The following is a 12,830-nucleotide window of genomic DNA, read 5'->3' on the forward strand; positions in this document are numbered from 1 at the left end:
CCCAAGAAATCAGGAGATAACTAACTCTTACAACCCCTTTTCCTCTTTCCATCTCTTTCCTTTCTCCCTTTTTCCTACTATCTTACTAACAGCATGACCACATAGCTTTCTATTCCCAGGATCCATGAGAGTCAACTAAATTATGGATCAAATCAACCTCTATTTCTGATTTCTGTTTTTCCACTACACTCAATTCCCAGTTTAACTCCCTCTCCCGAACCCTTGCTTCTAACAAAGAAAGACAGTTAAGCAGGACCAACTGACGATTGAGCACAACCAACATTCCATACCCAGAGCCCCCTCTATATCTTCAACTGAACTGTTTGTGGTTTGAATCAACTATGCTTTAGAAAATCGTTTCTTGGAGGGAAGAAATGTGTTCCTAGTTCTATACAACCAAATTACAAAATTACTTTTGGAATGAGACCATTTTATGTGTTGGGGTTCTCCTATATATTTCATGAAGTGTGACTTTGTATTTTTAAATACAACACAGATTTTAAATAATACACATGCCCCAAAGTGCCTTCAGAAATATTTTGTGAGTTATATAAGAAAATGCATTTTCATTTCATTTTCATCTCTTATTATCTTGCCCACCTTGGCCCATCCTTCATTGGACTTGGCTCCAAATAACTTTTGTCCAGAAATCAAATCTCTAAGAATGAAATTTTGCCCTCAGAGAGGGTGTGAGAACTTTGGAGCCTGAATTCAATTTCTAAAGGAGATTCCAAAGCCTTGTGATCTGGGCTGTCTAGGGATTCAAAAGTCAGGTCACCATGATCTCTTGATGCAAACTGAGAACAAGGAAGTATTTTTCTTTAATGTCTATTTAAGAGTAGAGTCATCAGGTAATTTCCAACTTAGAAGCTTGAAGAAAAAAGAGAAAATGACAGAAAAAGACCTACTTTTTTTTAGATAATAAGGAGGGAAAATGAGAGAACATAGGCTTCCTGAAGAAGTTAAGAGAATTTGGCTATTCAATTTAATCAATACACAATATGAAGTACCTACTATGTGCACAGCAATGTGTACAGAGCTGAGTATATAAAAACAACAAAAAAAAACTATCTTTGCTATAAAAGCTTACATTTTAGGGGATACAACATGTACATAAATATCAAATGGACGTTCAGATAAAATCTTTTAACCCTTTTAAAATTTGAGATATTATAAATAGGTATAGTACATGGTAAATGAAAGATGGAAAGAGTACTAATAATGGTGCATCAGGGAAGGGTGCAGAAAAAAAAGTGCTACCTTTGAGCCAAACCTTGTAGAAATAGGTGAGAGTTGGAGATGAGGGGACTATTCTAGGCATGGCAGATAGCCCTACAATTGCATGGAGGTGAGAGATGGAGTGTTGAGTTCAGGGAAGAGATGTTGAGTTCAGGGAAGAGATGTTGGGATGGAATGAAGAGTATATAAAAGGAAGTAAGATGAAATTATTATGAAAAGGTAGGTTGGAAACAGATTTTTCAGTGACAAATACCATATTGAGAGGTGTTTTGTTTAACTTAGAGAGTAACTAACTGTGTTAAGGATCAATTATATAAGTTTGAGCTGTGAATTGCTAAGAAAACACATGTTCAAAGTGTCTTCAGAAATTTTATCAGCAAATTTCTAGAGGATGAATTAGAGAAAAGATTAAAAGCAAGAGAATTAGATTAAATAGTCAAGGATGATGAGGATCTGAACTTTGAAAAGTGGTTGTGTGAATAGAGAAAAGGGAACACACGTGAGAAATGGAGAAAGAAGAAACAATACTTGGCAATTTATAGATGGTGAGAGAAAAAATAAAATAAAAAAATGATAGCAAGGTTATAAAATGTATAAACTAAACAGGTAACTAAAATGATGGTAGTGATCTCAGTAGAATTAGGAAAATTTGAAGGAGAGGATGGGTTCAATGAGAAGGCCTTGTTTCCATTTTGACCATGATGGGCTTGAGATAACAGGATATGGAGAGGGAATGTCCAACAAACAACTGATGATATGTGACTGGTATTTAGAAGAGAAAGTTGGAACAGATGTAGGGATCTGAGAAATCATTCCAATTAATACAAAAACTGAACAGAACAGATGAAATCATCAAGAGAAAGGGACAAATTCAGAAGAGAGCATCGTGGAGTTTTCAGGGTAAGATATGGATGCTGATCCAGCAAAACAAAAACAAAAACAAACAAACAAACAAAACAAGTACTAGACAGGGCTCTTTAAACTATTTATTTACACAGTAATTTGGCAGTGTGGGTACAGAACTTTACTTGTGGACAAGAAGACAATCTCAGCACTCTTAACAAGTTTCCCAAGATTACAAATTGGAAAGAAAGCATCACTTTCCTTTGATAAAGTTCGTCAAACACAATTCTATACTTCTGAAATTATAAGTCCTTAAGAAAATACAACTCACAAAACTTTTCCTTACATGAAACTTTATTTCTTCTATAGCACCCTGAGCTGCAATATTCCCCACAGAAAGAATATCAGTGAAGATGCATTTATTAAGGATTATGTGTCAGGCATTAATCTAAGCACCAGGGATACAAAAAAAGGTTTTTTTAGGTCCCTCTCAGAGACTTAAAGTCTAAGGCAGCAACATGGAAATATCAATGTACATATGAGATAGAGGGTTGTGTGGCATGTGAAAAATGAAATGATTGAATAGACAAAGGTTCAATCTTTTATCAATTTATTAAGCAATGTATGCCAGCTGTCCAACAAACCGGGATCAGACCTCTTCAGCTTGGGTCTGGATGCTGAATACAGGATGAAACAGCCTTTTAAACACTAAAAACAAATAAGACCAATTAATTAAAAGGAAATGATGCAGCATTAGGTAATCTAATTGATTTCTAATTGGATGAAATATTAGGGGCTTTCCAAGCTTTAAAGGGGAGAGCAAACAGGTGCAATTCCTTGAAATCAGAAAAGGACTGTCCCACTCAACAAGTAAGTATCTGTAAACAACCAAAGGTACATGGAAACAACTTAATAATCAGTATGGGACCAGTTTTCAGATAAACCGTATGGGTTGCTTGAAATGTATTATGAGAATTATGGGAAAACTCTTTAGGCCTGACTGGTCAGCATCACTTAAGTCATTAGTTAAGGGTCTCTAAATAACAGGTAGAGATGTTTTCCCCCAATTGTTACAGTTTAATGAAATTGGAATCTGTGTGATTCATTCAATTCCCACAATTAACCACTTGCTTCATAATTCCCTCAATATCCTCTGTTTTCCCTTTTGATTTATAGGAGAGTAGGCAGCCCAGTGATCACTTATCTACAAGCCAGATCTAAAAGGTTTTTTCATATATTCACAATCAGAATTTTGTAAGACAGGTAACAGATCAAACTACTTAAAGAAGCTTCATAATGAAATCATTCTGAAAAGGGAGACTTACATGTCCCTACAGTAATCAAGAAACTTTTAAACACTATGAAATAAAGGGCCAAAGCATCAGTATTAGCTAACAGCAAGTCTCCTTGTACCCATCAGCACATTTTGAATCTCACTTGTCTCATGTAGTCATCTGGTCTCTGGATATCTTCTCTTGTACATTCCGGAATAGATTTCATTCTCAGGACAGCTCCGAAGTAGCTCTGCTTCTTTGGTTTCAAATCAGTTGTAGAGGTTCTTAGATAATTCTGCTAGTAATGACTTAATACAACTTAGTACAGTCTCTTAAATATTGTTATCCAAACCTAAAACTTCAGAGAATTTTGCTTTTTATATACCACTTGTTTTTATTTTTGCTGTACCTGTACCTGATTTAAGAATCTTTTAAAAAATTCATAAAAATCTAACTTGTAAAATGAATTATTCTTTTTAAAAATGATCAGATATTTTAAAAATGGGAAAATATTTCACTTTCTTCACTATAATCTGTCCTTTAATTTTGAGAATTTTTCATTAAAACATACTGAAAGACTGAATTTCCATACTAGATACATTTGGAAGCCAATCATGTGTGTGTGTGTATGTGTGTGTGTGTGTGTGTGTGTGTGTGTAGTTCTTAGAGAAAAGTCTAATCCTTTTGTTTTCTCAAATTTTACTATTCTACTTAATTAGAAAACTTTAACAACTTTATCTTATTTCTTTTTCTAATTCCCCCTTTAAGTGGATATCATACTTTTGTTATAACTTGACCAAAATATAGATTAAAATTGTAAGATTTTTCTTACTTGCATCCTGTTAATAGTAACTCAAGATGTTCCAGTATCAATCCGTTAATATATCTAGCATAGTACTTACAAAATTTCTATTGCTTTATCTGCCCTGATTATAGAAATTTTCTGTGCAAGGAAATGCAGGGATATAGTTACAACAATGTCAAGACTTGTCCCCTCAAGGACACAGTCTGACCTGACATATACCATAATGGGGGGGGAAATCCCTTTCCTCTGTTTGATTCCAAGAACAAATCATTCTGACTGCCAAGCATCGTCACAGGGTATCAAAAGCAAAGCTCAAGATTAACCACGTGGGGAAATTTCCTGTTCAGAAAGGAAATTGAGGTAACTGAGTAAAGATGCCAAAGTCATGCCCAGAATTTTTTTTCCCAGGGACATTCACCTGTCACAATTCTCAGACTACAACACATTTCATTTTCTATTATACTATATTACTATATATTTTCATAATTTCTATACATAATAGCAAAAAGTTTCAAATGAAAATTTACTTTATTATAGTAAACTTATTAGGTTTTGAGATAAAATATGTCCCATTACAAATTTGAATTTTAAAATAACTATTTTATCAATTTTTTTTTTTAATTTCAATTTATAATCTTGTTTGGGACAGTGACCTTATCCAAATTAAAATCAGAGACTCTCAAGGCAAAAGGCAAAAAAGAATTTACTACAAACTCACAGGAAAGGGCAGCTCCCAACAGACAAGATGTCAGGAGAGGGATGCAAAGCACAAACACAAGATTATATAAACCCTAATGCAGAAGCCCCCACCCCTACCTGACCTTTTCTTCCATTGTCTGGGGGAGTTCAAGTTTATACTCTAATTAGGGAAATAAATCCTAGGGAAAAAAAAAAGAGTAAATAAAAAACTCTTAAATGTACTTAAATGCTAATTAAGAGGTCGAGGAGGGAATAGGAGGGCAAATGTTCATCAATCTAATTCTTATATTTCCTTAAAATAAATTCTACAGAGTAGTACCCTAAAACTGACTATGATATTTCATCATATCTAGCTAAGCTAAATTCTACAGAGTAGAACCCTAAAACTCACTATGATATTTCATCATATCTAGCTTAAATGTACCTAAATGCTAATTAAGAGGTGGAGGAGGGAATAGGAGGGCAAATGTTCATCAATCTAATTCTTATATTTCCTTAAAATAAATTCTATAGAGTAGTACCCTAAAACTCACTATGATATTTCATGATATCTAGCTAAATGATTTGTCTCCAAAATCTTTAATAATTACTCTCCAATCTCTAATCTCTAAACCTCCAAAATCTGAGATGTTTTTAATAGTTTGAGTATCTGATTTTATTTCTGTATTCCAGCATGACGAACGCTGAAATGCAGGGGCAGGGGGGTTATCTTTTGAATGTTTTTTTCTTATAACCTAATCTCATACTGAAAGCCTCAAATGGGAGTTTGTCCTGATTACTAGAATACTGATATAAATATAAAACTTCATCAGTCTTCCCCAGTATTCCACTCTTTGGGTATATCCTGCATTTTTCCTTTAGAAATCTCTCAAGGACTATGCCCAAATGTTAATCAATTTGTGCATACCCTTTTGATGAGGTGCAAATGATGAGGTTAGTGGTAGTGAAGAGGTGTGAGAATCGGGGAATCCCCACCCCAAGTCCAATTTGAAAGAATTTGCCAACCCAGAATCTGTATGGCAAAAGGGATTTTTATTGGCACTGTGAGAAACCAGCTTTGCTGGGAAGACAGACTTCTTAGTGGCAAGGTCCTGTCAGGGAGACAGCAAAAGTTAACACTCAGAAGAAAATATCTTCACAGTGGGCAAATGTCCTGGCAGGCAGCTTTGCCAAAAAAAAACCAAAAAAAACAAAAAAAGAGTTTCCTTAGCAAAGCATAATCCTATTTCAGACTTCTGCAAAGATTTGGGATTCAGAGTTTTTTATTAGCCTTCTGAGGCTCGGGCTACCATTCAAAATTGAATGAGAATCTCTCAATGTTGTCAATGTCCAGGCTTAGATCTCTAATAGAAAAGAGATCACTTATCTTAGGAGTTTGAGCTACTGGGAGTGGTTACAGACTGATCTTCAACTCAATAAGGGGTGTGACCATATCTCTGGCCAGATCTCCGGCTGAATGAAAAAAATTCACAAACCCAAAATCTGTGTGACAAAAAAAACAAAACAAACAAAAAAAAAAACAAAACAGGAATTTTATTGTTCACCAGGAAGGTGAACAATAAGTTTTGCTTCTTTGGTTTCAAATTAGTTGTAGAGGTTCTTAGCAGGCAAAACTCTTGATTAGGAATTTTGGCAAAGGTGGGTCCCAGTCAGGCATCCCATGATCTCCAGGATGAAGTAGCAGCTGAAAATTTGCAGCGTGAAGCCTAGAGGAAACAAATCTCAGGAGCAGATTAAAAGTGGGGTGTCATCCAGGGTGGAGATGGTGACATTTGGGAGTGGGGCCTTTGCAAATAATGCATCAGTGGACTGTGGGCTGCCTTAAGGATGCTGATGGTCCACCCAACAATGCTGAATGTCCCCACAGAGCTCCTTAGCTGAAAGGCTGAGAAGGAGTTAACTACTAGCAGGGGCCAAAGAATGACAAACAAGAAAAGTAAGAGAGGAAATGCTAGGGGCAAATTTCTTATCCTTGGAGCGAGAAAAAGAAGAGTGAGAATGAGACAAAGAAGGACCCAGACAATTTCACCCTTCTTTCTCCACTGTATTCTGAGAAGTAAAAGCTGGACTATTTGTCTCTTTGCAAGGAGCTAGGCAGGCTTAGCAAGCTCCTTGATACCTTCAAAACCTTCTCAGTCCTGCAGGGAAAAACTTCTACCCAATTAGTAAAGGTGTTAACAAAATGGAAAGCAGTCTGAAATCCCCTGCAAGGGGGTATTTACATACAGTCTATTTGCCCCTTCTCTGAACAGGCTTCAGGAGAGTAGGGGGTTTAACAGCTCCATCAGGATTTACTTGAGCACAAACTGGGCAGGCCTGGCAGACCGGCCTAATTGTTTCTTCCAGCTTGTGGCCAGTGAAAATACATTTCATCAGGGACTAAAGAGCATTTCTTCCCAGGTGTATAAGTTTTCACTGACTTGCCTGTGGGATTAAGAGTTAGTTTGAGAGTGTTTGAAACCAGCCAGAAGGAGAAAGGTTGTACCCCCTTTCTTCTGCAAGGGTTTTTTCCTGTAAACCAAAGGAAGGGATATAGGAATCCAGTTTCTCTGAGAACTCTCTGGAATCACCCAGGGCATGGCCCTGCCTGTCGAGACTGCAGATAAAGATAAAACTGCAGTTAAGCAACTCCAAATCTCTCAATTCTCTAACTAAAAATTTGTGCTTAAGAAAATTTTCAATCCTGGCTAAAGCTGGAACAGAGAAATCTATTTTCTTCCAGATTTCAGAGGAAATATAGGAGAGCTTTGGGAGCAGCACAAAAAGACCATCTGGAGGTCTGAGAAGAGAAAATTGGGTCCCCAATTTCACCATTAAATCACATCCCAGTAAGGGAGCAGGATAGGAGGGAATAATAACAATCAAGCATTCAGAAGAGCGGTCTCGAGGTATCTCTTAAATTTCCCTGCAATCCCCACTCTATGGGGGGAGAGGCAAGTGAGAGCAGAGAATGAAGGAAAAGTCCCGCGCACAGTAAAAAGAAATTCAATGGTCCTACCGGCTACATCTAGGGATAGTCAGGGTTCTGATGTCAATGTTGTGATGGAGGGAAGGGGAGCTTGACCAAGCCCCAAACTCCTCCAGAGGGCAGGGCATTGGGAGATGGGGCAGCTCATCCCCTGTAGGCAGTCCCTCCTCCAGTGTTCCTCCTGCTCAAACTCAGGACTAGGACTGGGGAGTCTCCTTGGACAGATTCAATGACAACTAAAGCCCTGACCTTTGTGGTTCCTGGCAATGTCAGCAGCCAAGAGTAGGGACTTTTCTCCAAATCTCACTTTAATTCTGTGGCCTCTCTCCTCAGCTACAATTTGATCCTTATCATTAAAGACTCCAACAGCTGTTTCTAACAGCAGGGGGGAGAAATTTGAGAGTCCAGAATTTGCTTCTGCAGCTTTCTCCGTGTATCTGGGGCAGATTGTTTAACATTAACATCTCCCCAGGAAAGATCAAGGAGGGTATTGGCCTTGGACCCCTCAAAAAACTGGGTGGGGTCCCCAGAACAATGGCCAGGTTTTTCTTCAGTCCGGGAGAGATTTGACATTGAAAGAGGTACCTCTGCTCTGAGTGTCTCTCCCTGAGAGTCTGCTGCTTCTCCCAGGGGACAGAGGTTAAGAGAAAAAAAAGCTGGGAGTGTCAGGAACTAGTTCAGGTGAGGGGGAGATAGGGTTAAAGAAATATTGCTGGACATAAGGTCCTGTTCTAGAAGGGATTCAGAAGCCTCCTGATAAGGACTGCATAGGGGTCCTAGAGGAGCAGGAAGGAGGGAGTTTCATTTTCTTCTGTCAAGTTTAAGCAGCATTCTGCAATGCTGTTTTAATTTAAGCTTTTTAGTTTTGAGATCTTTCAAGCCGAATTTGTTTCTGCCTAAGGAAGGATCTTTAGAAACAGAAATGTTCTGTCCCATTTTGCCACAAGCCTCGTTTCCCTGATTCTATGGTACCTCGTCCTTCTCTAGTCTTCTCTAGAGATGGAAAGATGATAAAATGCTCCCTGATTAGGGGAACTTATATCAGAGAATATAGGAATTCCCATTCTAGTGTCCCTGAGAGAATTCTGCTCAAGTTGAGCTCCAATGACTCAAATCTTCCCTGGTATTTGAGTGTCCTAGCTATAGAATAAACAACAAGAAAAGACTTTACCTCTTCCAGATTTCCTGGGATTCCCGGTGAGGGAATCAAAATGATGAGGTTAGTAGTAGTTGTTATGAGGTGTGAGAATTGGGGTGAAGAATCCCCTCTAGTCTGTGGGCAGGTCCAATGTGAAAGAATTCGCAAACCTGAAATGTGTGACAAAAAAAGGGAATTTTATTGTTCACTAAGAAGGAAGCTTTCTTAATGGGCAGAACTCCTGATTAGGAATTTGGCAAAGGTAGAGTGACAAATCGTGATTATCTGGGATACATCTTGGCCTGGGGCTGGGAGATGTCTGGGCTACTCAACAGAGGACCATCCGACAGAGATCTCCACTTGAATAACTGAAAGTTTGAACTGTTGAGAGTTGTTTGTGACAATTCAATGGAGAGTGATTGACCAAGATCTCCAAGTGAGTAACTGGGAGTTTGCAGGCTTTTCCCAGGGTTTGGGAACTCCCCAAGAGGATCCAATTTCCTGAACCCCAAAACATCTCATGAGGTTTACATCACTTTGACCAAGCAATACCTAAACTGCTGAGTCTGTACACCAAAGACATTAAGAGAGATGTGGAGATTGGGGTGGGGAGGAATTATTGACACAAAAATATTTATAGTAACTCTTTTTATGGTGGTAAAGAATTGGAAATTGAAGAGATACTCATCAATTGGGAAGTGGCTGAACAATTTGTGATATGTGATGGGAAGAATATTATTGTGCTATAAGAAATGAGCGAGATATTTTCAGAAAAACCTGTTAAGAATTATATGAATTGATGCAAAATAAAATGACTAAAGCAGAATGTTGAATACAATAACAGCCAAATTTGAATACATGAAAATGAGTTTTCCTGATTCCAAGGCCAGTGCCTTATCTACTGCACCACCTAGTTGCCTCAGTGATGAGATCTAGATTTTGGGGTTCCCTTTAGTCAGGGAACCAAATGACATAGATTCAGGGAACCAAAATGAGATTAGGGTTTCTGGTGGTCAGGGAGTTAAATGATGAGGTTAGTGGCAGGTTCAGGGTTCAGGTAACCAAATGAAGAGGTTTTGGCTCCCCTAAACCCCTTCAGATTTGGCACATGGATAGGGAGTTTGGGGAACCCCCTTCTGGCAGTGAAGAGGTGCTTCATAAAGGAATTTACGAACCCAAAAAGCTAGACTGATAAAAAGAAATTTATTATTGGCATTGGGAAGTCAGCCTTTGTTATGCATGACTAGAAAGGCTGAATTCCTTAGTGGCAAGGTCCTGACAGAGAGATATAAAGTCTCGTTAGGGAAATAGGTGAGGATAAAGAGAGGGTAACACTGGAAGAGAATATCATCCCAGCAGGCAGAGTTTTCTAATATGCCAGGAAGAGAGAGAGTTTCCTTGGCATGGCATATTAGCTCCTCTGCAAATATTGGGTTTAAAATTGCCGTTTTTATAATAGAAGCCTTTGGCTACAAGCTGAGGCCTGCTCCCCCCTCCCGATTAGGCTAGTGAGTGGAGTTTGAGCCAGAATTGAATAGAAAATCTTCAATTGAATAGTGCTGGAATTTCCACCTCCTGATTCAACAAGGCCCACCTAGATAATAGAATGAAGCTGTTTATCTTGTTTCCTTTGGGCAGAGTCCCACAGATGCAGGGTCCAAGGAGAATTTCTCCTTCAAAGAGTTTTAGAGTTTCGGGGCTCCCTTCCTCAAGACCTCAGTTAAGGATCTAAATAGCAGATAGAGGTGAGGTCAGCTTCTTAGATGGAGTCATTATGGTTCACTCAATTCCTACAATTAACCATCTGCTGTCTTGATCTCAATTTCCTCAGTAGATGGATTATCATCTCAGAAAGAAGGCTCTAGAAAGTGGGAAGAGGGGACAAGAAAACCAGAAATATTTCTCATTGAAATGTGATGGAATTATACTAAAGGACATCAAGGAAAAGTCTAATCAGAATATAACATCCCTGGAGTTGTGTCTGTAATCTTCTAAGAATGAAAATTTTAATCATAGACTTTTGCTATTGGGAAACCAACAATGAGATTGCTGCAAAAGATTTGGCTTGGAGTCTCAGTTCCCTAAATTCTTAAATCTATGACCTAAGAGATATTTGACCCTTCTGGGTCTCAGTTTGTTCATTACTATAATAGGATAGTTCACTAAAATGACCTCTAAACTCAGAAGAATTGGTCCTTGGAACTACCAAACATCCATCTAAAATGAAAATTATTTTTGTTTCATTTGTTGTTCCTGGTTTATAATCAGATTTAAAGTATTTCCTATTTTTTCTTCCAGATGCTTGGTCTCAGGTCTTAGCAGATCAGTGTAAAACTGTTTTATGGTCTGGATAGTGGAGGCAGGAAGACCTGGATTCAAAGTCCACTTCTGACAAATAATAGGTGTGTAATCCCAAGTAAGTCATTTAATTGTTGGATGTCTATGGCAACTCTGTAAGATTTGTATTCAATTGCCATGCCTATCAGCATTGACAAAGAAGAGTATCTTTATTAATTCCTAATTATTAAGAATTTCCAATGAATCCAAAAGAATTCAGAGAATGAGATTAAAGACAAAGGTTGCTGGTGGGGTACAAGAGAGATGGATTAACACAATTACCACCAAAGCTTACTGTTTAAGAGTAGTCACTGTAAAATGCAAAATCAGACTTGAAGAGCTTTGAAGAATACTGGAAGATTTTCCTTTGTTTGTAGTTAAGAGAGCTGGCACTCTAAGAAAAGGTAGAGAAACATCTTCTGGAGGGGAGCTGAGCAGTGGAGGACAATAACTGGGAAACTGGCCCATGGAGGACAAGAAAGGGAAATAGCTACAGGAATAATAATGTCACATAACACAAAGGAGCTTTGGAGAAGACTTGTGGCTGAGAGACAAACTCTGGTAGGAAGTGTCTGGACTTCTCCCTAGAGAATAATTGTAAATAATTGTAAATCATAGAGGCTACAGTTTTCTGGTGGGAGGTTGTTCACTTGGGTGTAGGATTTTGTATTTTTTGGAATTCAGATGTGAATTATTCATTATTCATTAACTTCAAAGTTAAACTATTTGTGCGTTGAGCTTTATAAGGCTGTCTGTATATAAGGGGAGTTGGTGACTATGTTTTGATGGAATTGTCAGATGTTGAAGTTTCCACATCTTTGGGTGGAGGTAATGAACCAGAAAAATGAGAAGCCCCTAAACTGTAACCAACCCTTCATTTCAGGAGAAACCTTTTGATCATATAAATGATGATATGCATATGAAAAAAAAGTAGTATAAAGAAACATAAGAATATATAACTGAAAAAAAAAAAGAGTTGGTCATGACCAACTGTGGTGATGAGGGTCAACAATGAACAGTCTGGATGCATAAATATGCTCATTGAATCATAGAATTTAGAATGGGTCTTCCATCCTAAGAGAGCCTCTCAGGCTCATTTCCTGGACCCTTTTGTTTTCTCTTGCTATATCCTTATTAATCTCATCTTACCTTAACTTCCTGTGTTATATCTGAGGGCCATCTCCACTTGTCTTTATCTGTATCTTGCTACTGGACTCAGATGGCTCAAGGAGGAAATAAGGCTCATGACTTTGCCCAGGCTTCCCTCACTTAAATCCATTTGACTTCCATGTCATGGTATCACCTCCCTGAAGTCATGGTCCTTTTAGAGAATAAAGCACAAACAACAACAATTCCTTATATCAATTAACAAAGCTAGCTGACTCTATCTCTGCGTTTTCTTACACTTTCATTCCCTTATGTCAGCTCCCTTGGCCACACGTCACAATTCACTCCTTTCTCATCTATCTCTCACATGAGTTGCTTCTGTAAGAGTCCTACCCCAACTGCTCTCTCAAACCTCAGTCC

The 12,830-nt window shown here is 38.1% G+C and overlaps 1 protein-coding gene across 4 annotated transcripts in view; it reads left to right on the plus strand.

Annotated features, from left to right (window-relative positions):
* Positions 1–284: 284 nt before the first annotated feature.
* The window catches only part of RGSL1 (regulator of G protein signaling like 1), a 103,929-nt gene continuing 91,383 nt past the window's right edge, over positions 285–12,830 (plus strand). The window contains exons 1-3 of one of the 4 annotated variants that reach the window (XM_031936996.1): positions 285–2,139; positions 11,265–11,382; positions 11,681–11,864. The gene's annotated coding sequence lies outside the window, so the exon portion shown is untranslated. The remainder of the gene's footprint in view (positions 2,140–11,264; positions 11,383–11,680; positions 11,865–12,830) is intronic. The other 3 variants (XM_031936995.1, XM_031936997.1, XM_031936999.1) reach the window with 3 other exon arrangements.

This window comes from Sarcophilus harrisii, chromosome 4 (assembly GCF_902635505.1).
Source record: "Sarcophilus harrisii chromosome 4, mSarHar1.11, whole genome shotgun sequence".
NCBI lineage: Eukaryota > Metazoa > Chordata > Mammalia > Dasyuromorphia > Dasyuridae > Sarcophilus > Sarcophilus harrisii.